Source organism: Stegastes partitus, unplaced genomic scaffold (assembly GCF_000690725.1).
Source record: "Stegastes partitus isolate 25-593 unplaced genomic scaffold, Stegastes_partitus-1.0.2 Scaffold828, whole genome shotgun sequence".
Classification (NCBI taxonomy): Eukaryota; Metazoa; Chordata; class Actinopteri; family Pomacentridae; genus Stegastes; species Stegastes partitus.
This window is the reverse complement of record NW_007578559.1, coordinates 5060-32771: the sequence shown is the minus strand read 5'-3', so window position 1 is coordinate 32771 and position 27712 is coordinate 5060. Positions and strand designations below refer to the sequence as shown.

Here is a 27712-nt window from a genome sequence, read left to right as displayed (position 1 = left end):
AAAAAATGTTACATTTGCAAGTTTTTCAATGTTGTATATAAAAACTGACAATGCACTTGTTATGATCATAATGTCACCAGTAGATTCTTGTGTTTTGAAATCAAATGACTAGTTTTACAATAGCAGTTTGTTATTTTCTCACATTTTTAAAAAATTAAATGATATGAAAAAATCCAACTATGTCACTTTTCTGCAGAATTGCACAGCATCACAGCTGCTGGAATACTAATTTGTCTGCATCTGCAAATTTGCACTTAAACTAGAGAAGCATCAATAAACCCTCTCTGAAGGTCTTGGGGACTCAAGCAAGATCACAGCCAGACTGGTGTGACGTCAAGCCTAGAAGACCAAAGGGTAAGATGCCATAAAAACAAGTAATTTGGGGGAGTTTACGTTGTCGGAGAGGTTTTGGCTACAACATTTTAGCCTTAACAGAAGCAGCTCTAGAAAGTAAACGAGACCAGTGTCCTGTGAGGTGGCTGCTCAAGCTGAATGGGTCACCTGGAAGCAGCAGGCAGGGAGGGGGCAGGATTATGCAAAGTTTCTAATAGACCAACTGCTTTTAGTTTACACCCCCAAGTATATAACAAACATAAACTCTATTAAAATGATTTGTGTGTGTGTGTGTATAAAAGCCCTTTAAGACTTGTTCCTTTGAGTGCAATATACCAAGCTTTGTCATATAGATTATGAAGTGTGGAGACGAGCTAACTGCATATATTGCCATATTCTTTACCACTCGCCACTCTGTTAGTTACTGCCAAAGCTGGAATATTCCATGCACTCTTACAAGGATGGCCTCAAGCCATTTTTAAAAAAATGAAGTAAATAAACAAAGTACACAGATGACGAGTTATTTCATTTGGCAGATTTTTTATTTTTTTTAAAAGGGGGGGGGGGGTGGGGGCGAACCTAGGAAAAAGGCAACAGGGCCATCCTGACATGCATCCTGACAGTCATGGAACTGACTGCCAAGTGAGGAGGAAAACATTGCTGCAGAGAGTGGAACCTCTTAATGCCAGATTCGGAAAATCTGCCCAAATTACAGTGATTTCAGCTGTGCAACTGCAACTGAACTGTCAGCTCTGATTAACGCTGGTGTTTTGGAGACTGCATTTCACCTTCCCACCCAGAACTTGCACAATTCTTGTAAAAATAATGTTCATTTTATCATAATATAAACCTTAGATGTTCTGTACATTGTTGCTGCACAACATCTTAACTCTCCTAAATTTCTAAAAACAAAGCTGATGAATGTATGAAAGTAACATAATCATATAATTACAGTGGGCCTATTTATGGGAAATAGACCACAGTTAAATTGACCTGAAGTTTTAGTTTTTTGTTATGGAAACTGAGATGGTGAAGGCATGTAGAGTAGGATGGCTCCTGAAGGCCTCCCTGGGGAGATATTCTCAGACCATCAAACAGACTCCCTATAGGGATGACGTACCCCATCTGTCCTAGGGATGCCTTAGGATACCTAGTAAAATAGAAGTGTGGATGGGCTACTAGTTGGAAAACTGATAAATGGAGCATTGTCATGTCCAGAAACACTCTTATTTGGCAGAAACCTGTTCCTCAAGACCCTAAAGTATCCTTTCAGCATTCATTCTCACACCTCATCTTCATGTCCCATTTGCTACTTTCAGCATAGCAATACCTTGATACTGTTTAGCATTTACAAAGATGTGCTCCCAGAACAAGATGTGGAGCTCTAGATATGTCTAGTAGTATTGCACGATTAGCCAGTCGATAGCATAAAGAGATTTCATCAAGGAGGAAACAATAGAAGACACTAAATGAAGCATTCTCTTGGCACATGATGCATCAAGCAGCTGGATTCATGCGTTTCTTGCAAATTCAGTGCAGAATCGGAACCAGATTAATTTCTACATAAGGTGATGAAACGTCACTTCATGTGTTACCATACAGTTTTACTTGCTGCAGCTATGAGCGGACATATACTAATCTAAGAATAGTATTTACATGGGATCCAACTTACTTGCAATACTGTCTTAATCCTGCTATGAGTGGATTGTTAGTGTGCATTTAAACATTGCCATGAGAAAATTGTTTCTCCACATGGTGAGGACAATGTAAAAAAAAATTGTGACGAGTTTATTTAAAACAGATTTCATTCCAGGATTAACCAATAGGACCCTTCACCTGTGAACGATGTTTCTGCTGTGTTCATGCAGCCCTGGCAGCCAGTCAGTAAGCCATGCAGTCATTTGCAGTTGGTGATTTCTCAGTAAGCCTATTGACATGGTTTGAAACAGCCAGCCTTCAAGTTAGACATTTTGGTAGATACTCAGTGAGGACAATTGTTGCACTTGTGTCAGAACTACAGAAATACAAGTGTGTGTGTTGTGTCTGGTGGTGTAATTGTAGGACTACATATGTTAATTATTCGAGACTCAGAATAAGAGATATTAATAAACTCGTGTTTTGTTTTGTTTTGTTTTTTTAAAGTCAACAAAACAATCAATCAGTATCTGGTTAATCAAGCTTAAGTAGAGGTCAAATACTTCCTGTGTTTTTTGGTGATAAAACTCATTTCTTTAAGGACAAGACATTGATATTGCATATGAAAATGACTTACCAGATTTACCAAGCCCAAAACCAGCTTAGGCCCAAGAAACTGTCATTAGCTGACACTTCTGATTATTTTTAAAGCTGAGGAGGTTTATTGATTAATTAATTTGTTAATGAATCAGCTGATTTTGACAACTGCGTAACAATAAATATATCTGTATTTCTGCAGAACTTGTCAAAGAATACACTGGTTCCAGCTTTGCTAATGTGAACGTTAGTTGTTTTATTCATCCTACTTTCTCTGTAATCATTCATTTAATACAAAAACATAGAGACGTTAATGGCATAGTACATGGGGTCTCACGGAAATACACTAAAATTCTGGTCATATTGTCAGACAAATGTAAGAGTATAAAAGATTTTATCAAAGGTCTTATGTCAGTTCCCTTGGAATTACTGTTAGCCTTGTTTAGCATTCTTGAGCCTTAATAAAAATAACTTTTTTACAGTATAAAACTGAAAACAGACAGATGATTTACTGTCAACACATACTATTGTGTTTTTTCCAGATGTATCGATGTCCCAGTTAAGTGACCATGGAGAGTCAGGCATAGCAGAATAGAGCTTTTGTTGTCTGTCGCCAAGTCTGTCAAAGCATGCTATCAATTACAGCACATTCTTGAAAAATGATTGCTGACAAAATACAGCTTTGTTCTTCGCCAGCCAAAAGAAGAAGGGTGCTTATTCTTCTTCTTATGGTGTTTCATTAAGGACAAGATTTCAAATCTAATGTGAATATTACCACAGTCTGTAAAGCAACAGGTTGCAGCCTTTATTCATGACATTGTCTTTTCTGTGATAAACAATATCTGCTTTCAGGTCTTCCACATTCAGCAGGAGAATACACTACAGATGGAGAAACAGATGGAAGGTCTACAAAAACACATATTTATCTCAAAATATGTTGATCATATTCCCAAACTGTGTATTCCTTCATTATAACTATAGTGTAGATAAAGATAGTATCATAACATCCATTCTAAGGTTAGGTTTATGTTAGAGGAAACATCCAGAGCTAAAGCCATACAGTGGTTTATGTGCTTCCAGGCCCTCCTGGTTATTTCTGAGAAAAATTGCCACATCATTTGGGTGAGACACACTTTCTGCCACACATACAGTGGCACAGCCACACACACACAAATACATACGTAACTGAGGGTGGAGGGTACTTTCAAAGATGTTTTTATGACTTCCACAGTAACAAAAACTTACAATTAATCTCGTGCAGAAACAAGCATTAAGTCCATGAATAGTTTGTAATAATATACCTCTGGGAAGTACAAAGTACTGGGTGGAACTCTGTAGCTGCATTAGTAACAGCTCTCTTTGAGGTCTACTTAAACACTAGCCAGATGGAGGTGAAGAAAACCTGCTGACTTCACACACACACGTACTTTTCCCAAGTATATTTTTGTCTGAATAAATGTTTTGATCTCTGTCTGGTCTACAGGAAGCCAATCCCATTACATCCTTAGGAATGCCAAGATTTGATAAGCTTCTACTGCATTCCATTTACCTTGCGAAAGTCACATATCCCAGCTGACTGGATGTAGTTATCGTTGCCATGGTGTTTCAGTAGCCTTTCACTTGCCAATGAGTTTCCAATGGAGCCTGTATTAGGGTTCACACTATCCCCCACAGATCCTAACCCTTCAGTACGGCCCCCCAAAATAATCATTTAGGGTCACAAATGCAGAGACAAGGACATGACCCCTCAGTAGATTCCAAACTGTGAACACTGCCAACTGTGTTCCTTTGAGCAGCTGCATAAGCTAGAATCACTGCTGCCTGGAGTTCAGTTCTGGTTTCTCAGGACAAAGTCAAAAGGTTTTCATATTTAAACAGGGTGAAAAATAGAACTTAACAGATCAATAGCTTATCATAGATAACCATGCAAATTTGTTAAGTTTCAATGGAGTGCATAAATATATAGCTTAGCCACAGAAAAGGACTGACAAACATATTTCCACACTATAAAGTGTCCCACTCAGTGCATATATAACAATTCTGAGGTATAAAAATTAACAACCCAACTAACATTTTAGTTTGTGTAACCATACTGTGATACTTTCAGAGCTGCAGTAATTTGTTTTTTTGCTGCCAGACTACAAACAATAGACTGAAAAAAGTTGCAGCGAGGAAGCTAGAGATGCCATTTATTTTGCTCGTACGGGTAGTACGCAATATTACGACAATCTTAGGCATTTGAAGAACTTTTGGAAGCTATAACAAAATCGTGTATCTGCAATAAAGCATTTAGACTTTAAGTTATTATTATTTTCAGGTGCTGACATTTAATAAAAGTTGTGAGACAGTTCTATATCACAGGGAAACTTTTGGTATTCCAACAACTTCAAAATCATTAAGAATCAGCCAGTGTATCAACTCATTCCTACTCACTCTAGTCTCCTCCAGTGTTATTTAGGTGAGCCTACCTGCCAGCCACTGACATTAAAAAAAGAAAAAACCCTGGATGACTACTGAGGTACAAAAAAAAAAGACTTTTGAAATACTGCCTTCCAGTCAGGGAACAAGTAGCAGTACAGCTGACCTGAAGAGAGGCATCAGGGAGGCAAAGGAGTACTACAAAAGGCGGATGGAGGACCATCTTACTGAGAACAACCCATACAGGATGTACCAGGGGATCCAGCATTGAACCAACTACAAAGGCAGCAATAACAACACTGTCAACCTGGACACCTCGCTGGCTGAGGAGCTAAATACCTTACTTGCAAAGTTTGAGATTAAAAGAACTGTAACAGACCTGCTGCTTCCACCAGCCTCCAACACCCACAGCTCCACTCTGAAGGAACACGAAGTGAGGAATGTGCTGAAGTCAAGCAACCCAAGGAAGGCTGCTGAACCTGATGGGGTATCAGACAAGGTACTGCAAGCCTGTGCCTAATCAGTTGGCAGGGGTCTCCCTGTCACAGGCCATCAGCTGTTATTGCACAAGTGCCAAAGATACTGCTGCTGATGAGGACCTGAACAGCTACAGACCAGTCGAACTTACTCCACTTTTCATGAAGTGCTTTGAAAAACTGATCTCATCAAAGCCAGTCTTCCACCCTTCTTTAATCCACACCAGTATGCATACCGCACAAACGGGTCCACTGAGGATGCTGTCTCCATGGCAACACATGCTACCCTGAGCCACCTGGAGCACAAAGACACCTACATGAGGATGCTGTTCATAGACTAAAGCTCAGCGTTTACCACCATCCTGTCAGACACCCTGTTCAACAAGCTGCTTCACTTGGGTCTCTCCACCTCCATCTGCAATAGGATAACAGACTTCCTCACAAACCGTTAGACTTGGACCATACCATTCCTCCTCCATCTCACTCTGGTGCACCCCAGGGCTGTGTATTGAGTCCAAGTGGATTCTTTATTCTCCGTACATCCATCACTGCACTCCAGCACACCCGAACAACACCATCATTGAGTTTGTTGATGACACAACGGTAGTTGGTCTCATTTCAGAAGAAGATGAGGCAGGGTACAGAGATGAGATGCAGAGACTGACAGAGTGGTGTTCAGCAAACAACCTGGAACTGAACACCAACAAGACAAAAGAACTCCCCCTGGATTTCAGGGGGAGGAAGAGAGTGAACCCCGCACTGCTGTTGATCAATGGAGCCTGTGTGGAGTGGGTCCATATCTTCAAGTTCCTGGGGCTACACATGTGTGATGACCTCTCCTGGACATTCAACACCACAGTGATCACCAAAAAGGCATAGGAGTGCCTCTACTTCTTAAGACTGCTAAAAATGAACAATGTGGAGAAGATGCTGGTAGATTTTTTCTACTCTGTGATTGAGGGCCTCATAACCTACAATATAACAGTGTGGTAGCAGGCTGCTCAATGGCAGATAAAAAAGACTCTGCAGCAGATATAATACAAAGTTATAGTGTTTTATTTCATTTTTATGCTGACGACACACAGCTGTACCTGTCTGTTAAGGTCACTGACCCTGGGAAGTTGAGTGCTTTAATTGACTGTATTGTGGACGTGAGAAACAAATTCTGCCATCTGCTGGCCCGCAAGTGAAAAACATGAAGCCGGCTGCAAGGACTCTCGGCATCTGGTTTGATTTTAACGTGAACTCTGAAAAACACACCACAAAACTTGTACAGTCATGTTTTTATCGTCTTAGAAATATTTCAAAGATTTGTTCTTTTTTAACTTTTAAAGATACAGAGATGATTTACATGCTTCTATTTCCTCACAGCTGGATTACTGCACCAGCCTTTTTACGTGTCTTAATCAGAAATCCCTGGACAGACTACAGATAGTGCAGAACGCTGCTGCCAGGATTTTAACCAGGAAGAAGGAAACGTGAGCACATCATGCCTGTTTTGGCTCTTTTACATTGGCTGCCAGTATGTTTTAGGATTGATTTTAAGATTTTATTAATCACTTTTGAAGCACTCAACGGTCTCTGTCCTATTTACATTGCTAACCTTTTAACACCGTACTCTCCACCACGCTCTTTACGATCCTCGGGCAAAGGCTTTTTAACTGTCCCAGAGGCCCAGCTGAAAACAAAGCACCAAGGAAGTTGCACGCTGAATTTCGTTGAGTGTTTTGGCAAACAACAACAATAAAGGCTTTCTGATTTTGATTCAGTTGAAGTTGATATCCCAGTAAACAAAGCTTAATAAAAAATGCGAACACCGTGCCATTGTTCACCCAGGGAGGATGTCTGCTGCTGCATTCTTTTCTAACCAGCAGTCAATAATTGCCAGAGTGTTACTGTGGGACAACTTTGTGCTGGCTGAGATAAAGTGACTCACAAAGCCATCATTTAAAACAGACAACAAAATAGTTTGTAACAGTCAAAGTACTGTCCAAGTCAATATTGTCATCAGGACACTGAAACTGTCATCCAGGGCTTTGCAGCAATATCATTCCTGGTGCTGTTTTCGCTGTTACCCAATTCGTTCCATTTGGTTTATTATATTTCTAAAGCAAAACTTTTTGCTCAAGTAGCATTTCAGGCGTGCTTTTCAGTTGCCTGTCCTATACATGCCTGAAAACAGATACGCTCCAATCCAGCTGTCTACACAGGCAGCATAACATAAGCTAAGGCATCTTTCTACGTGTGAACTATAATTTATCTGCATTTACATGCATCACTACAGTGATAGTGCATTTGCACTTACAAGACTTCCATGGTGCTGGCGACAAGCACCGAAGCTACTGCTGCTGCTCTGCTAACATTCTGCTCACTCTGTGCCTGCTTGGTAGACATGTTGTTACAGTATTTAGTTTTATTATTGTCTGGTTTTTCTACCCTGTATCATGCCCTCCACCTCTACCTCTGCGTCGTTGGCAGCTCTCCTTCTCCCTCCTTTCCCCTTTTCCTCCTGTGAGCGTGAGTGAGGTTTGTGTGTGTGTGTGTGTGTGTGCCGCTCTGATTGGATAATCAGCAGACTGAGGACACCTGCGTCAGGGAGTGGCTCACCTGCCAATAATCACCTCAGCCTGCCATGAAACATGGGCTCATCTCACCATTCAATGCCGGACCATTGAGAAGACAACAGTCAGTCAGCTCAGAACAAATCTTTCTGCCTCTTCGTTGTTTGCTCTGGTTTAACCTGCCTTCGCTTCTATTCAGTGCTCCCTTCTGCTCCCTGCCTGATATCTCCCCCTCACGCTGTTCCCTCCAATGCACACGCCACCAGTCTGGACCTCGGCTCATCTCTGGACCTTCAGCTCTGGACCTGCAGCTGGCATCCAAGCCTGAACTCTCCACACCATGCTTCCATTCCTCCTCCGCTCACAGACCTGCTGACCACTCTTCCTGCCTCTGCCTGCCAGCTCGATAGAGTAGCTTGTTTCACCCCTTGTGCTCATGTTTATTGTAGCGTTATTAGTTGTAAGAATTAGTGTCAGAATATTGTGTAGTTTGCTTTCTGTACTTTGTCTTGTGTGGGATTGCACAGTGCTGCGCATTCAGTTCCTGGTTTCCTGTAGTTGTGCTTTAGCACCTCCTGGTTAGATTGATGCAAATGCAGGGATTTGCATCAATCTACCTAAAGCATTTTTTTATTCTTCTATATGACAAAAAGCACAAAGGGAGTTACTGTCAAAGTGATGCTTATATTAACATTAACACTTTGGTGAGGATCAAATCTAGGGCACACACAAAGCAATTCTGCACACAGTGATAAAAATATGTATATCATTAGCAACATTCTGAGGCCATCAGTGACAAAGAATAATATGATTCATTCAGCAGCCAGCAAGTCAGTTTTGATAGCAGACCTGTCCTAACACACATTCTAGCAGGCAGGAGGCAGGAGTATGTGTGCGTGTGTCTTTCCTGAAAAGCAGTCTGGATTTGGTTGCAGGAAAATAACATTTGGTCACATACTGAACATGCTGTCCTCAACCTGATCCAGGTACACTTAACAAGGTTAGCTTGAGCATGAAAACGTGCAGAGAGAGACAAATGCACTCTGTCACACAAAAATGCACAAACACACACACACCCACATACAAACACACCACACACCGACAGAGAGATCCTACAGAAATAACAAACACATGAATTCTAGCTTTAGGTCAAAAGAAAGGTCGATTTGTCACATGATTCCACATGACTTAATGCATAAATTCATTCATGACCTGATGTATCATGAATTTGTGTGGGTTAACATTAATGAACAAGTTGTGCAAAACATTGCTTTTATGATCAGTACTACAGTTTAAAAAGTTATCAGTACTTGTTTAGCACTTAATATCCTTCATCATGTTTTTTCAACGTACTTGTTAGAAGTCATTACAACTTTGACTGCTATGTTTATTATAAAACCTCGGTCAAACTTATTGATGAATAGCAGGCCAGTTCTTGCAAAACTGAAAAGGAAAATATCAAGTCTGGGTGTGTAAGAAGGCTTTATTTACATGTACATATTATTTATACAATTGTAAACAGACGTATACTTAGACAAAGCCCATCTATGTCATGGCAGTCTTGAATTCCCAATCACTCTTAAAACTCTTGCTTTTCAATATGATGATCAATGGAATGATAAAGAACGTGTCTTGATCAGAAAAAAAAAGGATGCATTTTTGTTCTTACAGATCCTCTGGAAATATGACAAAATCTGCTGGGTCAGAAATATACATGTCAATGCTAATATTTAGTTAAACATCCCTTGGCCATTTTAACCTCAACTAGGTGGTTTCTGGCAGGCCTGTGGTTTCTATTTGACCACTCCTGTTGACAGAATTGGTGCAGTTCAGCTAAATCTGTTCTGACACAGACTTGTGTTTTCAGCAAAGTCCACAGGTTCTTGATGGAGTTTAAGTCAGTACTCCAGAAAGGCCAGTCTAAAACCATTTTTTGACATATGTTTTGGGTCATTGTCTTGTTGGAACATCTGACTGCTTCCAAGATCCAACCTTCTAGCTGATGATTTTAGCTTTTCCTGAAGATTGTGGTGGTAATCCTCATTCTTAATTATTCCTTTTATTTTGTGTAAAGCATCAGTTCCACTGGCAGCAAAACAGCCCTAGAGCATAATACCACCACCATGCTTGACAGTATGTGCGGTATCCCACAGAACTTTTCTTCAGAAGGCATTTTCTTTGTCCATGTGACCAGCAGCAAATTTCAGACACGCCTGAGGGTGCCAATTCTGAAATAATTGCTTCCTTCTTGCACGGCAGCCTCTCAGCTCATGGTGATATAAAACATGCTGACTATGGACACTGACATCTGTGTTCCAGCAGCTTTTAATTCAATGCAGATCTACTTTTTGGTGATTCTTGGTTGACTCTTGACCATCTTGACCAATTGTCTAAGCAGCAGGTAAGAGTTTGTTTTCTTCCTGATCACGGCAGTGACCCAACTGTATGTTATACTTACAAACATCTGTTTGCACAGATGGTGTTAGGATCTTTAGCTGCTTTGAAGTGGCCCTAAGTGACTTTCCTGACTTGTTCAAGTCAACTACTTGCTTTTTCAGATCTGTGCTGAGCTCCTGGGAATTTGTAATTATTTGTGGCTAAGTCCAATGAGTGTATCAAATGGACTCTATGGACCTTATAAGGGCGGCTGTGGCTCAGGTAGTAGAGCAGGTTGTCCTCTAATTGCAAGGTTGGTAGTTCGATTCCCAGCCTCTCCAAAGTCAAAGTGTCCCTGGACAAGACACTGAACCCGAAGTTGCTCCCAATGACAGGCAGCACCTTGCATGGCAGCTCTGTCGCCATTGTTGTATGAATGTGTGTGTGAATGGGTCAATGAGAAACACATTGTAAAGTGCTTTGGATAAAAGCGCTATATAAGTGCTGACTATTTACCATTTATTTCAATTGGTTCTGAGAATTTAGCAGCTACAGTTAATTGCAATCACCAAAACTGATAATTCACGTTGCTGTATGTATATTTTTGGCACAGTCATATTTCCAGAGGACCTATCTTGAATTTTGAGAGTACTATAATGCATGATTGTGTTTTTGTGACAAAGATGCATGTGTTTAAAAGATTCCATCAGTTAAGAGTTAAGTTAAGAAGTTATTGTAAAATTAAGACTTCCATGATATACGTGGTCTTTACAAGTGCATGTAAGCTTTTGTTCACAACTGTATAGTATAAAACATGTCTAAGGTGAAAGAAACAAAGTCTGTTTCTTTCTTTAAAATACATTGTAAAATTCTTAGAAAAAAAAATGTTAAAGGTGATTGTGTTTCTCAGTTAACAAGAAAAGAAGAGTGAAAACACAACTCCAGTTGGGGGATCACTACGACTTTAAGAATGGCAAACTTTGTCATCATAGTTATTATTAGTAGTTAATAAAAAAGTCTAAGATTTATCATCACTTGACTTCCTCCTTCAGGATCCCATATGCTGAAAATCCTTTTCTATTATGTGTTGTGGTTGTATAGACTTGTAGACTTCGAGGTGTCAAATAAAAGCTGTTAGGGTATGAAAACATTACATCCAGCCACTGTCTTTCGTTCTCAGGCCTCCTAACAACTAGCTAGCCTCCCAGCTTTACAAGTCAGTAAGAATTTGACCCAACCAATAATCATTCAGCTAAAACTGTAATTAACAGCACAGAGCTGTCAATCACAGATGCAGACAACATGTTCCTCCTGAAGGAGTGAGAACAGCAGCAGCTCATTGGTTTTCACAGCAAAACAGTCTATCAAGAACTGTCCTAAAAGCAGGAGTTATACAATCATTGTGAAATGAACTGTCTTTGAGGTATTTTGACCTGAAAAACTAAAAGACATACTGTGGAGACACGTGAGACTGATCAATTTGGTGAAAAGGGGCACAATATGGGACCTTCAATGATTACTATGTCCCCAAGAGGACAACAGAACACAGTGGTTCCAGTGTAAAAATGACTAGATTAGATTTTGACATGATTTAAGACAATAAGTTCAATGTAGTTTGTTTCTATCAAAACAGAGAACCTTGGATTAGAACACAATGAACTCAGTGTAAGTTTCAGCGCGCTGAACATATTAGCGACCTCAGTTTTGACACCTGCTGGCTAAAAAGAAAGATCAGAGGCAGCACGATGATCTGAGAGACTGACAGGCCAACATATACTCTCCTTTTAGCTTTCTGTCTCTTTCTGATCCCCAAGTCACAATGATGAAGTGATGTAATCTCTCAAGAGTTACATTAAAGAACAGGAAGGGGAGAAATAACCTCATTAAAGCCGGCGGTAGCATCAACAACAAGCATGAAGTGTGATTCTCAGCAAGCCCTGCAGTCACACTGTGATCTCTGCACAGCCCAGAGAATATACCATCTGAAAATGTAAGTGTGATGAAATTGAAACACACGCTGCAATGCTGCAAATGATGAAACTTATTTCTACATTAGCACGCTGGTATTTTGTGTGTGTGTGTGTGTGTGTGTGTGTGTGTGTGTGTGTGTATTTGAGGTGCCTAGTGTTGAGGAGACTAATGCAAGAAGATCAAAAACAATGCAAGGAGTCAAAAGAACAGTGTGTGAGAGGAAGGTTGATTATATTAGTGAGGTATTGGATGCTACTTTAACTTTTTTTATATATATTGAGAGAGTTCACATATAAATATCTCTTTTCCCCTGTGTGTGTTCTGTGCTGTCATTTAAGTAACAGATATATAATGGCTTTGCCTTACAGTTTAGTCATTATGGTCTTTCACAGTCCAGCCCTTATCAAAGACAACAAACAGATATAATCACGGGTCAGACAGGAACAGACAGTAAAATCAGCTCAGATGGAAAGACTACTGGTTTTGTATTCAAGTGAAGCTGACTACTTCAAACAGAGCTGAGAAAGTGATCAGAGATAAATGCCCAGTCTAGGGTTTGTATATTGGACAATTGAGGGAGGGACAAGCACGTACACACAAGTACAGGCTTCTGCTTTGCCTTTGAAATATAGGGCACCATGCCTGAACCACCTTCATTGACTCCTGTCAGGACAAAGGAGCTCTGGATGCCTGAGTTCCTTACCCTATCTCTAAAGCTTGGCCCAGCCACTGTACGAATGGAGCTGATTTGGCCACTTGTTCCCACAGTCTTGTTCTTTTTGTCACCACCCAGAGCTTATGACCATAGTTGAGGGACGGAGCAAATATCAGCAGATAAATTGCTAACAGTCCAGTACAACACCTACATTACTGCTAATGCTACACCAATTCATCTATCTATCTCACAATTCATTTTGTTGTCACTCGAGAACAAGATCCCATGGTACTTAAAATCATCAGCTTGGGGCAGCAGCTCACCTCCACCCCCGGGGGAACAATCAAACAGTTTCCAGCAGAGAACCATGGAATCAGATTTGGAAGTGCTGACTTTCATCCCAGCCACTTCACACTTCATTGCCAAACATCCAAGTGTGAGCTGAAGGTCACGGTCTGATGAAGTCAACAGAACCAAGTCATCCACAAAAAGCAGAGACACGACTCAAATCCCCAATACGACATGTACGTAAAGACTGACCATAAAAAAAAGGGTAAGACAATATCATTTTCAATTAATTAAAAGTTTAGTGGTATTACACAGTAGGGTCTTGTGAAATGTAGGCCGTATATTTCAAAGTCACATTTCAACTTGATAGGATGTTTCTTTGGGGGGAATAAGAGAAATTGGCTCTGGTGACTGCTCCCCTATTCATGTTCCTCATCTAGCAGTTGTGATTATCAGTCCTGGCTGACAGAGCACAGAGCCAGCAGGTTCCCACTGATGTGCTTAATAAATATATAAGGCACTTGTTTAATCACTTCTTCCAATTAAGAGTTTTGTCCTCTTGAGGTACAGCAGCTATGCTAAGGGGAAGAGTGGAGGAAAAGCGAGAGAAGGTCATACAGTTGACAGTCTAATGGGTTCAAAGAGAGAGACCTGCTGTGCCAACACAGGCAGTCATACAGATTACAATAGTGGTGGGACTTCTTTGTCAACTAGGAAAGATTCACCAAACATCTTCCTGCACAACAAAATACAGCATAGCCTTACTTTGATGAGCTATGAACTATGACATAGCAACACATTAAACACAAGCCTTAATTTTTCAGACTGTCATTATATCAAACCTTGATGTTGTTTATAATAAGCATGTTTTTAATTAACAGACATTTGACGTATTGCATTCTGAAAGAACAGGGAGTCCTTTCCCAGTGGTCAATGTGCACGTCTGTACCAACAGAACAGTGTATTACTAAAGACAAGGTCACCAAATCGGCAGTCACTGAAATCTTAAAGGACAGGGCTGACAATATTCTGCATTTATCTTGCTACCATCAAATCAAATGAAAAGATGAGATTCAGAGTGTTAGTTCATTTCTCAATACTGTATGACTTCCTTTCCCTATCAGTGGCACTGACAGATAAAGCCATTGTTTCATCATTTAAAAAACATAAAATATCATAAAGTCATGTAACAGAACATCATCTAGATATTTTATATTGCGAAAGGCACATCAAAAATGCATTTTTTTCCACTGCTGATGCAAAACAGAAAGACAGCTGCAGAAAATGGAGAGTAGTGATATAAGTACAGTGCTGACAGAATGGAATTCAGATGACAGATGTTGCTGTAATTCAGCATGAACATGCAGCACAAGTTTGTCCAAACTGCTGCTGAGTGTCCTGCTTTGCCCTCTTCTGCAATGTCCCCCGTCCACTGGAATGACAATCTCACATTTTACTGATCTAGCAACCACTAAAATTTGCCTGAACTGCACGCCCATGTTAATCCTGACACAACAGAAACCTTTCCCAACCCCTGGTTATTATTAGCTCTGGTTTCTACTGGAGAAAAGGAGGTGGGGTGTAGCCTCAAGAAAATATTTCCTTATCTGTTAACTTTAATTCACTGTGCTTTAATGAAATTTAACTTCTTGAGCTAAGTTGGACCTATCAGTACAAACTTATGATTAAACAAAGCATTGTCAGCTGTTAAAATGCAAAAAAGTCCACGTATTGCAAAGATGTCAAACTATTTTTTTTTTTTATTAAAGATGTCAAACTATTTTTTTTTTTTATTAGTAAATGTATTTATATATTTTATTCACAATTACTTTATAAATCAGTGAAGGGAAATGTGTTGGTTTTATTGTAACCTAGCCACTGGGGGTAAACACTCTTACAGTCATAATTTTGATTGAATGGTGCGGATTGTTTCAGGAAGGTGTAAAACCTCAGCTCAATCAAACATGCACATCATAAATCTGATTTTCATACCAGATCAGTTGAGACCTGCATTACCAAGGAGCATCACTGGTGCTGTTGGCAAGCAGGGTTCTGGTAAAAGGCATTTCTGGAGACAGCAGGAGAGGTGGAAGGGTAAGAACGAGAGGTGAGAGTTGGAAACCAAAATGTTGGCACAGTGACTAGTAAAAGGACAGATTTGGCTGATGCAACTGAAAGAATAAAGACAGATACACTGTGGGAGCAAGAGGCAAGAAGCCTAGAAGCAGGATTTAGGGTCAGTGAGGTAACTTTGGCTTTATCCCTGAGTTTTCAGGGCTACAAAATTGTAGCAGATATGCTAAGAGTAAGAGTGGAACATAACCTGCTATACTATGAGGGTATGTTCGAAAAAGCAAAAGAATGAGCATAAAAGCCCAACCTACTGACCAATCAGTTCTCTTGGAAAATAGCATCATGATTCCTGGAAGATCCCGTGGAGTTTGGTGAACCAATAGTGAACAGGTCAGGTAGAAAGGTAAGGATTTTTAGTCTGTCTACACACTTTTCTTTACCTGACAAGCATAGATATGAAAACTCTAGATTCTCAGTGGAGAACCTCTGGTCGTCATTGCTTTCGGGTATTTTTTTCGTGCTGACTGCCAGAAATTTCAAAGTATTTTTATTGTTATATAAGCCTTTGTGCAGCAATAGCCTACGATCCATGAAACAGACTCTTAAAAAGTCCCTAACGTCTTATACTTGTTGACCTTATAAGACTTCCAGTAAGTCTATCTACAGGTTTGAATGATGTTTCTATATTTGCTCTTTACCTGCCTCCAAGACTGTTTAAAATCACCACGGCTGAAGCTGAAAGAATAGGGATACATTTCTGTGATACATGCCGTAAGAATAGGCTACATGTAAGCAGCACAATAACTGAATTCAGTAGACAGTTATAGTTGTTGTCAGATTGACTTGTGTCTTAAAAACAGAGCAGTGATATCAATAAGCCCAAAAACTTACACTTTCAGAATTTTTTTTTGCCAGCTTTCCTTCCTGGCTTTGGCTGCGGCAGCTGTGTTGCTTTTAGCCTGCATTACGTTTTTAAATTTGTCATATTGGTTTTGGACTATAGCTTGTTCTTCTTGTGTGAAATATGCAGTTGTAGATCTGTCCATGTTTGTGACTGGTCATCTGCTGCCAACACCACCTCCTTTTATGTGAACAAACTCCAAACTAGTTTCAGAAACACTGGGTTGATTTACCACTTAGCAGGACTGTGGTTCTCAGGTGGAGAGGAGTAAAGGCCAGGATCACCAGAGGTGCATTCAAACTGTTCTACCGTGATGTGGATGGAAAGAGAAATGAGGTAGGGATTATCTTAAAAGAGGAGTATATTGAGAATGTTTTGGAGGTGAGGAGAGCAGACTCTTAACATTTGTTCACAGTCTTTTCATGTGTTAAAGGTAATTATTTCCAGATATGTTCACTGTGTTTAGAAACAAACTTCCAAATTTCCTTTACATGGTCTTTCATCAGTTACATTCGACAATAAAGTGCTATAGAACAAATTAACTAGATACTATATATTAAGATACTATATTTCAGGCTTGGGGTGCACAGATAGTACTTGAGTTTATTTTTCTAAGGCATGCAAAGCTAACTCACAACTCTAAACATGTATCATCAAAAATGTATCAGGTCACAGAAGCATGAGTATCTAAATAGTTTTAATAAGACGAGCAAAGACATGCTAATACACACTTTTGGCATTTCAAATTGCCTTTGTGCTGAGAGCTCTGCACCTCCTTAAGACATGAATAATGGCCGCCTCGCAGTCAGTTAAAGCCATAGAAAGATGCAACACAGCTATAAAGATGTGTTTCATTCAGACTGAGAGTGGGTGTGTGGAGGTGGGCATATCTGGAGAGGTGAGGAGGGAGTCTGGAAGGAAGAGAGGAAATAACTGTTGATCCTTGTGGAGGTGTTGCAAGCCTAAACCAAAACACTGAACACACTGACTACCCATTTATTTAATTCCTCCCACAGTCTGCATGCACAGCAGTAACACTCCTTCTAATATGTTTAACGAGAAGCATAACGAAACAGCTAACAAATCTCAATTTCCTGATAAATGAGTCCTGACACAGCACAGAGCTGCTTTGATATCTTTCCTAGAAACATTGCAGATGGTTTTTAATAAGATCACCTCATCTCAATGTGCCATGTTTCTATGGGAGCCTTGCCAAACGGTCCAGCATTTGAAAGTCAGATGAGAGGAAGACTTAAGCACACACATGCACATGCACATGCACATGCGCATGCGCGTGCGCACACACACACACACACACACACACACTCTGAGAGAGAGAGAGAGAGAGAGAGAGAGAGAGTCAGTAATGCCAAACCACACTTTATTTGCAAGTCCAATGTGTGAAGGTGAGGCATGAAATGGTTGCTTCGTTGAGCTGGCCTGTCAGGAACAGAAGATGGAACATTCCCCTCTCCTCTATTAATCTGGCTAAATCTCCTCAGTTTGACAGGTTTGTTGATCTTTAAACCTGTAATGTGGCTGCCCCAGCACATCAGACTGTATATCCACACAGCTAAGCTACCATCAGAGCTACACAAATGGATCAGTGCTTCTCAACAAAACAGGGGCATGAATCCATAAAGCCAAACATATTTGTACTTGCACAAAACTTGATGCACACACACCTACATTCTCTTTTGTATTGCAACTACGTTCCTTTCTCTGTTACTGCAACCTTTCTTGTTCTGCTCATAACTACTTCTCCTGTGCATGCCATGTAAGACTTGAGCTTTAATGCCCATGTAGGGAGTGATCCTTGGAAGCGTAATAATTTAATCTCATTTAGTCCTCAAAGAAGATGGTGTATTAGCGTGTAATGGTTTGAATTAGGTGATGTTCTCTGGTCTTAAATGCAGGGTGAAGCTAGCCTTTAATCTGATAAGCTCCAGTTGGTTGTTAAGAAAAACACAGCACCACTGGATATCATTAAACAGAGCCAGCTTATTCTACGAGCTTCTCTACGGGAGCTAACAGTTCAAAAAACTGTTACCTAACACTTAAAAGTTATGGGAAGTGTTGCATGTGTAATGTGTGCCCTCAAACAATAGATTTGACAGAACTTTGACCTCATGAAACTATCCATATTCCTGAACCTGTTATTTAGGAGGTCAGCCTTCTCAGCCAGTAGAACAAACATTCATTAAAAGGCAGCTCTCAGCAGTCCAGTTGTAACAGGTCCAAACAGCCCCCTGCATCACTTGGCGGGAAGAGAGACCAATGACAGGTGTCTTATCGCAGCAGAGAGAGTTGTTTCCAAGCATGGCTGCATTACCCAGTTACGGGACTCTGGGCTAAAAATTAGACACCTGTTGTCTCCAACCCCACATTCCCCAATCTGTCACCATCTGTGTATCATGAATGTGCTCTGTTGCCTTCAAGTTCCTATTGAGTACAGTGCAAATTTCAGACTCATACTGTATGGCAGATCCTTGTATGCTTAGAGACCAACAAGTCCAATTCATCATCACTAAGCTCTCTGGATTATGCTTAAGGGTTTATTTGTCAACCAATAATCAGTCTGGGTGATAGATATACACACACATAATGCATCAGGCCTTAACAGCTTAGCTGTTACATATCTCTGTTTTCATTGTTGCTTTACCTTTATGACTATTCTGAAGCCTCTGTTTACATTACCTAGTTGTTTCCTTAAATGAAAAGGCTGTTTATAATGTCAAGAGAAAAGGAACGATGCTCTAATTTACAGATGCCCAACCCTTTAACTTATTGAACTTGTTGTGGTATTCAATGGCTGCTACAACATTTGTATGTCATAGATATCATCATATTTCTCTGAATAGCTGAAAATATAGATACGCTCTACCTAATTTTATGTTAATCTATCAAACAACTGTCAGGTAATTTCCATCTGGAGCAAACTGATGGTGGACTATCTGAAACTGTCATTAGTAGGGCAAGTGTGTTTGTATGGCAAAAACCAGATGGATATGAAGTTGCAATCCCTACATAGCTATTTATTTCTTAAGTTTAACAATTACGTCAAGATGGAGGAAAAGGGTTGAAAAATGTATGTAATATGTAGAAGGTATATTTGTTCAGCAACTCCTCATTTCTCACTCTTCCTTTGTGTGTGTGTGTGTGTGTGTGTGTATGTGTGTGTGTGTGTATGTGTGTGTGTGTGACTGTACCATATTAATCTTCCACCACATACACAGTTCATTAGTGATGTCACAATCAGTCTTTGCTGGGTAGTAAATATATTTATTTCCCACATGCAGGGGATGATAGTTTACCTGTCTCTTTTGTTTTATTTCTGTATTACAATTCTTGCTACAAAAAAATTACACGTGAAAGGTTCTGTGTTTAATGGTCCTTATAAATCTCATGAGACAAGGCAAAATTCTGCTTTTGTTCGGCAGGAGAGAAGAGTAATTGAGGATGTTGAACACACCCTCAAAAGTACACTAGTTATAGCTAAGATATGCTAAATGATCTAAAAGGGAACAGTATGTGCATGGCTGTGTTGAAGCCACTGTATTTCCCTGTGTGTGTGTAGAGAGCCCCGCTGCTATAAAGGCAGCAGCAGGCCCATAGCAGCTGCAGGGCTGGAGCAGGTGGCAGTGCAGAGGAGATTTTTATAGAAAATACCACCCCGTAAAACCCGCATGCCACTACCTTTACAGACATGTATATGTGTGAAACAAGCGCAATCAGAGACACGGTCAGCTCCTGCCTACTAGGAAATGTGTGTGATTGTCTAACACACAGAAACATTGTTATAACACACAGTGCAGACGACACTGCAACGCGTGGAAGATCTTCAGAAAGACACGGTTATCCTTTCAGCATCATAATAAATCACTGCAATCTTTTCTTGGCAAAGTACAACAATTACTCTTCCATTTAGCATTCCACTCTGCGTGAGTGCGTGCATGTGTTTGTTTGGAGGAAGACCTTTGTAAACACATACACATAAATATGCACGTGCACACACATCAGCAGCATTCTCGAGGCTGCCACGTGTCTGTGAACAGGGCAGACCACATCACAGCTCTGAACCAGATGTTAAACTCAAACTCATAAAACAGTGAAAACTATGACTGGCCTTCAGGGAATCCCTTTACACATTATCACCAGTTTTTTTCTAGATACATTATTACATAAAGAAGAGATCTAGATATGCCTTTCTTTGGTGGGAAAAAAAAACAACAACAAAAAGTAATTATGTTTTCAACTCCTTTCTTTTGGGTTACACACAAAAAATACTATTTACCTATGTGGTAAATATAGCAGATGTAAATCAAACAGTGGCAGTAAGTGAAATAATGACGGCAGAACCTGTCTTGTTTTTTTTTAAGACAGAACCTAAAGCAGGCTCCAGAGAAAGATTAATCGCTGCTATGGTGTTCTGCTCTTGTGCTTGAAGCTGCACCCTTCAAGGTCTGACACTGAAGTAAGACCTCCAATGCAGAGCTATTTTTTTTTTTTATGATTTACTTTAAATATATGGAGGATCCAGGATAATCTGCTGCTTTTATGTTCCTTTACAGCCAGAACAATAAGCAGTGCCCCTTTTAACCTAGATTAAGTTTAATGAGGGCTCTGGATTTGAACGATTTTATAGATGATTCTGATTTGATTAATAAAAAAAAAAGCTGTTCAGTGGTTCAGGTAGGTATGAAGTCAGTGACAGACCCATGTCCCTGTCTGTCCAGTCATCCACGGGTTAATTATAGGTCACCCAATGGGCAGTCCTCATAACTGACAGGATAATTGTTCTTTTTGCTTGCTCTTACCTCTTACATGAGCCCATGTCCCCTCTACTGATCTGTATCTCTGTCAGAAATGCCCAGCCTCCTTCTGGGTTAGCATCTATATGTTATAAAGAAACATTTTCTCGTGTGTTCACTTTTTTCAAATGTTGTCAATCTGAAGCTCTGCCAGTAGATCAGGACGGAGGATCACAAGAGCAGCATCAAAGCCAGACATACTGGACATGTACTGTCTGTTATCCTGAAATAAATACTTTCCTCAAGTGCAGTCGAATCCCAGTCTTAATATGTCCTCTAGATATAAAGCTGTATTCTTACCTGGGATGATGGGCACAAGCTCACTGCCTTAAAATGCTTTTGATCTAACTAAAACATGAAAAGTTCACAAAACAATACGAAACAGACATAAAACATTACTTTCCATTATGTTGCCGTTCTGATGTATGATTACTCAATAATCAGAATATGAGTACACGTTCTATAAGTACTCAGTGCCCTGCTGTTACTTTCTAGACAAACACCTTCCAAGTACTCAAAATGCCTTGGTGGTAGTTCCCGCTACAGAAGGGTTCTCCAGGAACACAATTTGTCATGGTGACACACACACATGCACACGAGTCAGAGCAACAAGGTGAAACCAATACCAGCCGAGCTATCATGCTTGGAAACAAGCCTACCAGTGTGCCTCTTTTTGCTATGCTTATGTCTCGCTTCTGCAAACATGTTCAACCTGAAGGATAATCAGGATTCACTCAGATGTGCTGCATTCAGAGACCTGTCTGAACAACCGGGAGCTCAGCAGAATAAGAAGTCATGTGTTTGACAGTCTGTCTGAAATATTTACTGTTGTAGTTTTAGACACAAAGGATTGAACTGCTCTGGCCACACTGGACTTATTTGTTTTCACTTCTATTTTTTTATGTAAGACATACCTCACTATGTCTTAGCCAGACACGTCATTTATTTAATATTCAGAATTAATTAGGCAACTTAGCAAAGTGAACCATGAAGTAGCTTGATTTGTGTCCTTTAATATATTTTCGCCTCCATTTCTATTCTGTTTGCTCATTCTTCACCACAAAAAGTCTTATTGGTTTAGTTGCTACAGTTCATGCTCTTGTAACCTGGGATGCATTGTGAAAATATTTTCTATAACTAAAAAGTCTAAACAACAACTAGTCTTGCTCTGACTGTGGCAACATCTTCACAAACATTTCGCACTGAAGGAGTGTGTATTGTGTATCTGCCACGGTGTTACCTAACCACTTTTTGGGGGGGTAGGTAGTTGGGAATATAACTTCATAACATCATTTCTGTGTGATTTTAACTTTTAACTGCATTACAGTACCCATGGAAAGAAACTTCAAGGAACACGTCATCATTTTGGAGAGGTTTCTTGTTTTCTGTATTAAAAAGGCAAAGCATAGTTTACAACATGAAACAAAACTGAAAATGAGAACAAGCTGGGTTCTCTGGTGCAGAGGTGGACCAACATTGGTCATTTTCCACAGTGACACTGCAATGGCCCCACTCTGCTGGATGGAGATCCATGCCTTCTCAATAAAAGGTTGATATCTCTTTCATCTCTGTGTGTCTTGCTTACCACAAAGTCTAATAGCAGTGTTTAACAGCAGGAATCTTTTAACTTCCTGTACCTCTCCGGTACATCCTTCAGACCCAAAGACTTGAAGGTCTTGTGTAACTCTGCACATGTACCTTAATTTGTCATGGTTACTACAGCCTCCAGTCACATGGACACACAACCAGTGGTCTTTTGTCCACAGCAGAAATACAACAAGAGAAAGGATTATGGGGGCTGTATTGTTTCCTGTCCTGTCACACCAAAAGTCTTGCTTCAGGACATGAGAAAGTCTCTCATAGTGAGTGTGGGGCTGTTTGAGTTTGCTACATTTGGTTTCAAGTTAAGCCAAAGACAGCAGTCTGGAGTTGTTACCTAAACAGCATGAGAGACTGACAACCTCATGGGAGGACATGAGAGGAAATGTGAGAAGGCCGCAGAAAAACCATGTTCTGAACCCCACTGAGCACACGTGCTGAAGTAATATACTGCCTTTACATACATGTACCAGGCCTTATTATCACATGCTTAGACAAAAAGACTTTCAGGCATACATGCAGCTGAGTTGGAGACATGTGGCAGGTTACGATGATCTGAAAGAAAAGTTGACTTATGGTTTATACGATTTGTCAATTTGCACGTATTTTAACCAAACCCCAACTCTGTAACTCACAGGACCTAACGGATTTGCTGTCAGTGTCCTGGTGCCAGAGCCAGAGCTCCTGTGTCCAGGCCCAGGCAGGTCAAGGCTGTTTTGGCAGCACAATGGAGGAATATTATGGGAATTATAGATGCAACAACAAAATGATATCTGACTAAAAACAAAATGATATCTGACTAAAAACAAAATGATATCTGACTGAAAACAAGATATCTGACTAGCTTGGCAGTATGAGGGTTTAGTTGTTTAGACAACTCTTCTGTTGTCAGAGTATCACCCCAATTTATTGTTACAGCTTTTAATGTTTTATTTCAGTGCTTTTACGTTGGTACCCCATTATTACTGAAAAAAAAACACCCACTCTCAAGGTAGAAATTTCGATTTCGATTATACTTATATTTAGTAGTCCTTGCTTCTTCTTCTCTCTTATTTCTTTTCTATTTCTTTTTATTTAACCCAGTAAAAATATATATGATTTTTAGTATTTGTGTTCTCTTGTTTTCACTCACTCTCCCAGAGAAACACATAATGGATGACTGCTGAAGTGCTGGAGTCCACTAAGAGAGGACCAGCAAAGCTACTGTCTACACTTTGAAGGTCAGCATGTTCGTCACTCACTGCGCTACATCCCACTCTCAGCCCATCAAAGGCCCTTACTTCTTTAACTGGGACTTTTAACAGCAAATTACCTTGATAGCAGTGTCAAGAAATCAAGAGATGAGCACGTTTGAGATGTTTTCATGCTTTCACACACAGCAGCCTGGAAAATATGTTTGGTGTTAATCTCAAAGACAGAAAAGTTGGTGCAACAGTTTCAGTGTTATTAGCCATCTGACTGACTAGAATAAGCTCAGTCAGTCAATACATCACTTTGGTTCAGACTTCAACTACATAAACATACATGTGTAGATTCCCATAAAATCTGATATGGAAAGCCCTGAGTCCTGGCGATCCCTTCACTTTTCATGTAGAAAAACAACAGATTTTTCTGGTTGAATGCCATATAAAGCATCACCATATATAGGAGACACTAGCGGTTACATTCTAATGACATTAACTGATCAAAACAAATAAATAGACAAATAAATATATTAAGTATTTGTTAATAGTGACTCAATGATTTGTAAAGCTTTGAGAGATTGTATGTAAAACATCAATAAACAAGATGAGCTTGATATTTAAAACACTTCGTTAATGGTTAGTAAGTAATTTGTAAATCATCAATAAGCAATATTGATTGAATGATTGATTGATTGATTGATTGATTGATTGATTATATAGATGCAAATGATGATCATAATACCTCATTAAAAGGTTAATAGATGTTTTTTTTTAAAATCTTTAAGAAATATTAAATACTTAATACCTGTATTATTAGTAATAAATAATCAATTAACAATAACTGATTAATAAAGCATCAAGTAACATTAATTCGGCCTGAATATTATTTATTTTTGTAACCTGTAAGAGCGGTTATTTTTACATCCATTATGACTTGTGCCCGATCATCTTATTGAACACATTTGTTCAGATTTTTCTGATGGCACTAGTTGATGATATCAGAAACTAGGAAGAGTTTAAAATTAAAGTTTAAAATGTCTAGTGACCGCAAGGCCAATTATGACATCTAACTGTTCCTCTAAATCAGGGACAATCATTTAGCACATGGCAGAGCGCTGACAGTCAGCCAGAGAGTCACCTAGAGACATTCAGTACCTTCATGCCAGGCAGGGATACTTGGGATCTGTACTCAGCCACTAAATCATTAAATCTGTGACAGCAGTGAAATACTAATGTCAGTGAACCAACGCACCACAGGGAAGAGGAGAGCTTTGTGGAGAGTTTCCCATGCATGCTAAAGGTGTCAGAACTGACTGGCTATGTTCACCTCACTGGCTGCAATCTATCAGAAATTTGTGTCTGAACCTTGAGTGAGAAGCGAGAAAGCGAGGGAGGCTGGAAAGGTACAGCGAGGCAGAAAAGACAGAGCGTCCTTTGATAGGCTCTTCTTTCTAGAAATGTTCGTTTTATCACCAACAATGAAGTCATCACAGTGAAATGGGAGACGCACAGAAACAGACAGGAGAGATTCTGCACCTCTTTTCTTTAAAGTATTAGTTAGTCATCCTGTATCTCCATTGTCGTATGAATCCCCATAAAGTGATTCAGTCCGAGTAATGAAAGAGAAAGAGCCTACAGTCACTAGTGTAGTGCAGAGCTGAATAAATGGCTAGTCATGTGCCACCTCTTTCTGGATGCTGGATGGGATGTCCTCCAGGAAAGTGGCAACACAATCACAGCTTGTTACATGGAGATCCTTTGAATCAGTGGACATCAGTCTTCGTGCTGTCTGCCTGTCCTGCTGCCCTAAATGACACTGATATGTTGCAGGGGGACTGGAAATTCTGACTTCTGGTTTTCAGTTACAGAGGTGAACAAAATCTTGTGCCATCCAACAGCTGGCACAACTGAAATGGTGGGAAACAGCAGCTGGGCTCCTGAGGTCACAGGTCTCGAGTAAAGGTACATTTGTGTGTCCTCTGTGATGTGATGTTGGATGATTTGGAAATGGAAGAATATAAATAGAAAATAAAATGGAACCTAAAATTGAAAATTGCAGTCCACCACAGATAATGTGAGTAGTGAGAAAGGAGGATAATTAGGTGTGATACAGAATGTGGGCCACCTGAACAGACTCGGCAAGACAACACAGACACTGGCAGCACCAGGTGGTGCAGCAATTATCAAACTGCCATGGTTTAAAAAATAACAGGAATATCATCTTAATAATGATATCCTATGAATGAATAAAACAATAATAAAATATTATGTTTACATGCTTCAATGAATAATTTAGAGAATAATTAAAAGCCCTGTTTTCACCTACTGCAACAACAACAACACAAATGTATTCTGCATTCAGATCAGTCAGATTCACACAAGCAGTTGTCATTTAATAGCATGTGTTTTCATTTAGGTAACTAGCAGTATGACACACAGAGGGGAAAGCACAGGGGAGGCTGTTTTCTGATGGTGAGGTTGTTGCAGACTTTGGGGCCAACCCCCATCAGGCCCTTGTTGCTGTACAAGCAGGCTGTGATGTTTATGGTGTTGAGGTCAAGGTTCAGATGAGATCAGGTTTCAGGGAGCCAGCATAGGTGAAGGCCGCCACCGGTGGAAACAATAAAATCACTAATATGATAGTAAGCAAACAATATAAGTGCCATATATTATTTTACAAGACATTAAAGTCACTCATTTACAAACAAACACATTTAGCCTGCTACACTCTACTGTAAGTCTGTGTTCTCGTGCTCGAGTTGGCTGCTGCACATTCATACGTCTCTCTGAGAGGCGTCACATTAATGACTCCCATCAACTGACAGGACACACTTAGAAAGCTTAAGTAAGTGTCAAAAACAAAAACAGTTAGAAAATCACAGCAGTAGCTGTCATGACGCACTCACTGTGAGCCTGGAAATGTAATGTCCTGACAACACAAGGCCCTTGGAGGTCTGCAGTAAGACACAGACACAAAGCTGAACAGCAAGAAGCTGACATTTGGGTTCAGTGTTAGCTTTAGTAAAAAAACATGAATAAATGGAAGGACCATATTGAGCTATTATGTGACTTGCATTTAGAAACACCTAAAAAGTGAGCCATCTATGCTTAATTGATAGGTAGGGGGAAGAATTGTTACCAAAACTGACTGAAAATATCCTTCTCAATTACACACTATGTTAGCTAATAACACGGTACATACAGAAGACTCAGCCTATAACGAACTGAGCAGTCAGCGTCATTGTCTAGTGAAGAGCAGTTTTAGAGTGTTTGAGCAGAGTCGTAGGTGAGCTCGTGAGAAAGAAACAACTTCAATCTCCAGTGAAGTGGCGTGTAAAAGGAAAATGTGCTGAGATGTTTGGCTGTGCTTCAGTAAGCCCTCGAGCGACTAACGAGTATCTTTATGTTGTACGAGTTGTTTTCTCTGCTCTGCTGTCTGCTCCGATTCACTGCATCAGCTGTCTGTGTCTACACTAAGACAAGGTGTGAGAGTTTTACTGAAGTTTCAATGATTAGTCACACACAGTAGGAAGCAGAAAGTGATTAAGTGCACAAACCTAAAGCTTGTTCAGCCTGAGATTCAAACATAAAAGCCATGTCCAATGTTTACCTATCTCTCTTTTACATTCCTCGGATTTCCCATACAGCTCAAAAAATGTGATTGTCTGTTTGTAGTTTAATCTAATTTGGAACAGTGGAGCGAGACAGGAAGTGTGTGGGAAGCAGACTAGGAAAGCAGCAAACGGTCTGACCCATCAAGAACTGAACTGGGGACTCTCAGCCCTCGGATCTGCATGTGGGAGACACTGGAGCCACTCATCTATCTGGTCCAAC

General features: G+C 40.1%; 1 protein-coding gene across 1 annotated transcript in view; it reads right to left on the bottom strand.

Annotated features, from left to right (window-relative positions):
- The window catches only part of cemip (cell migration inducing hyaluronidase 1), a 107179-nt gene extending 80048 nt beyond the window's left edge, over positions 1-27131 (bottom strand). Inside the window, exon 1 of the mRNA XM_008292738.1 lies at positions 26785-27131. The gene's annotated coding sequence lies outside the window, so the exon portion shown is untranslated. The remainder of the gene's footprint in view (positions 1-26784) is intronic.
- Between the last annotated feature and the right edge of the window lie 581 nt (positions 27132-27712).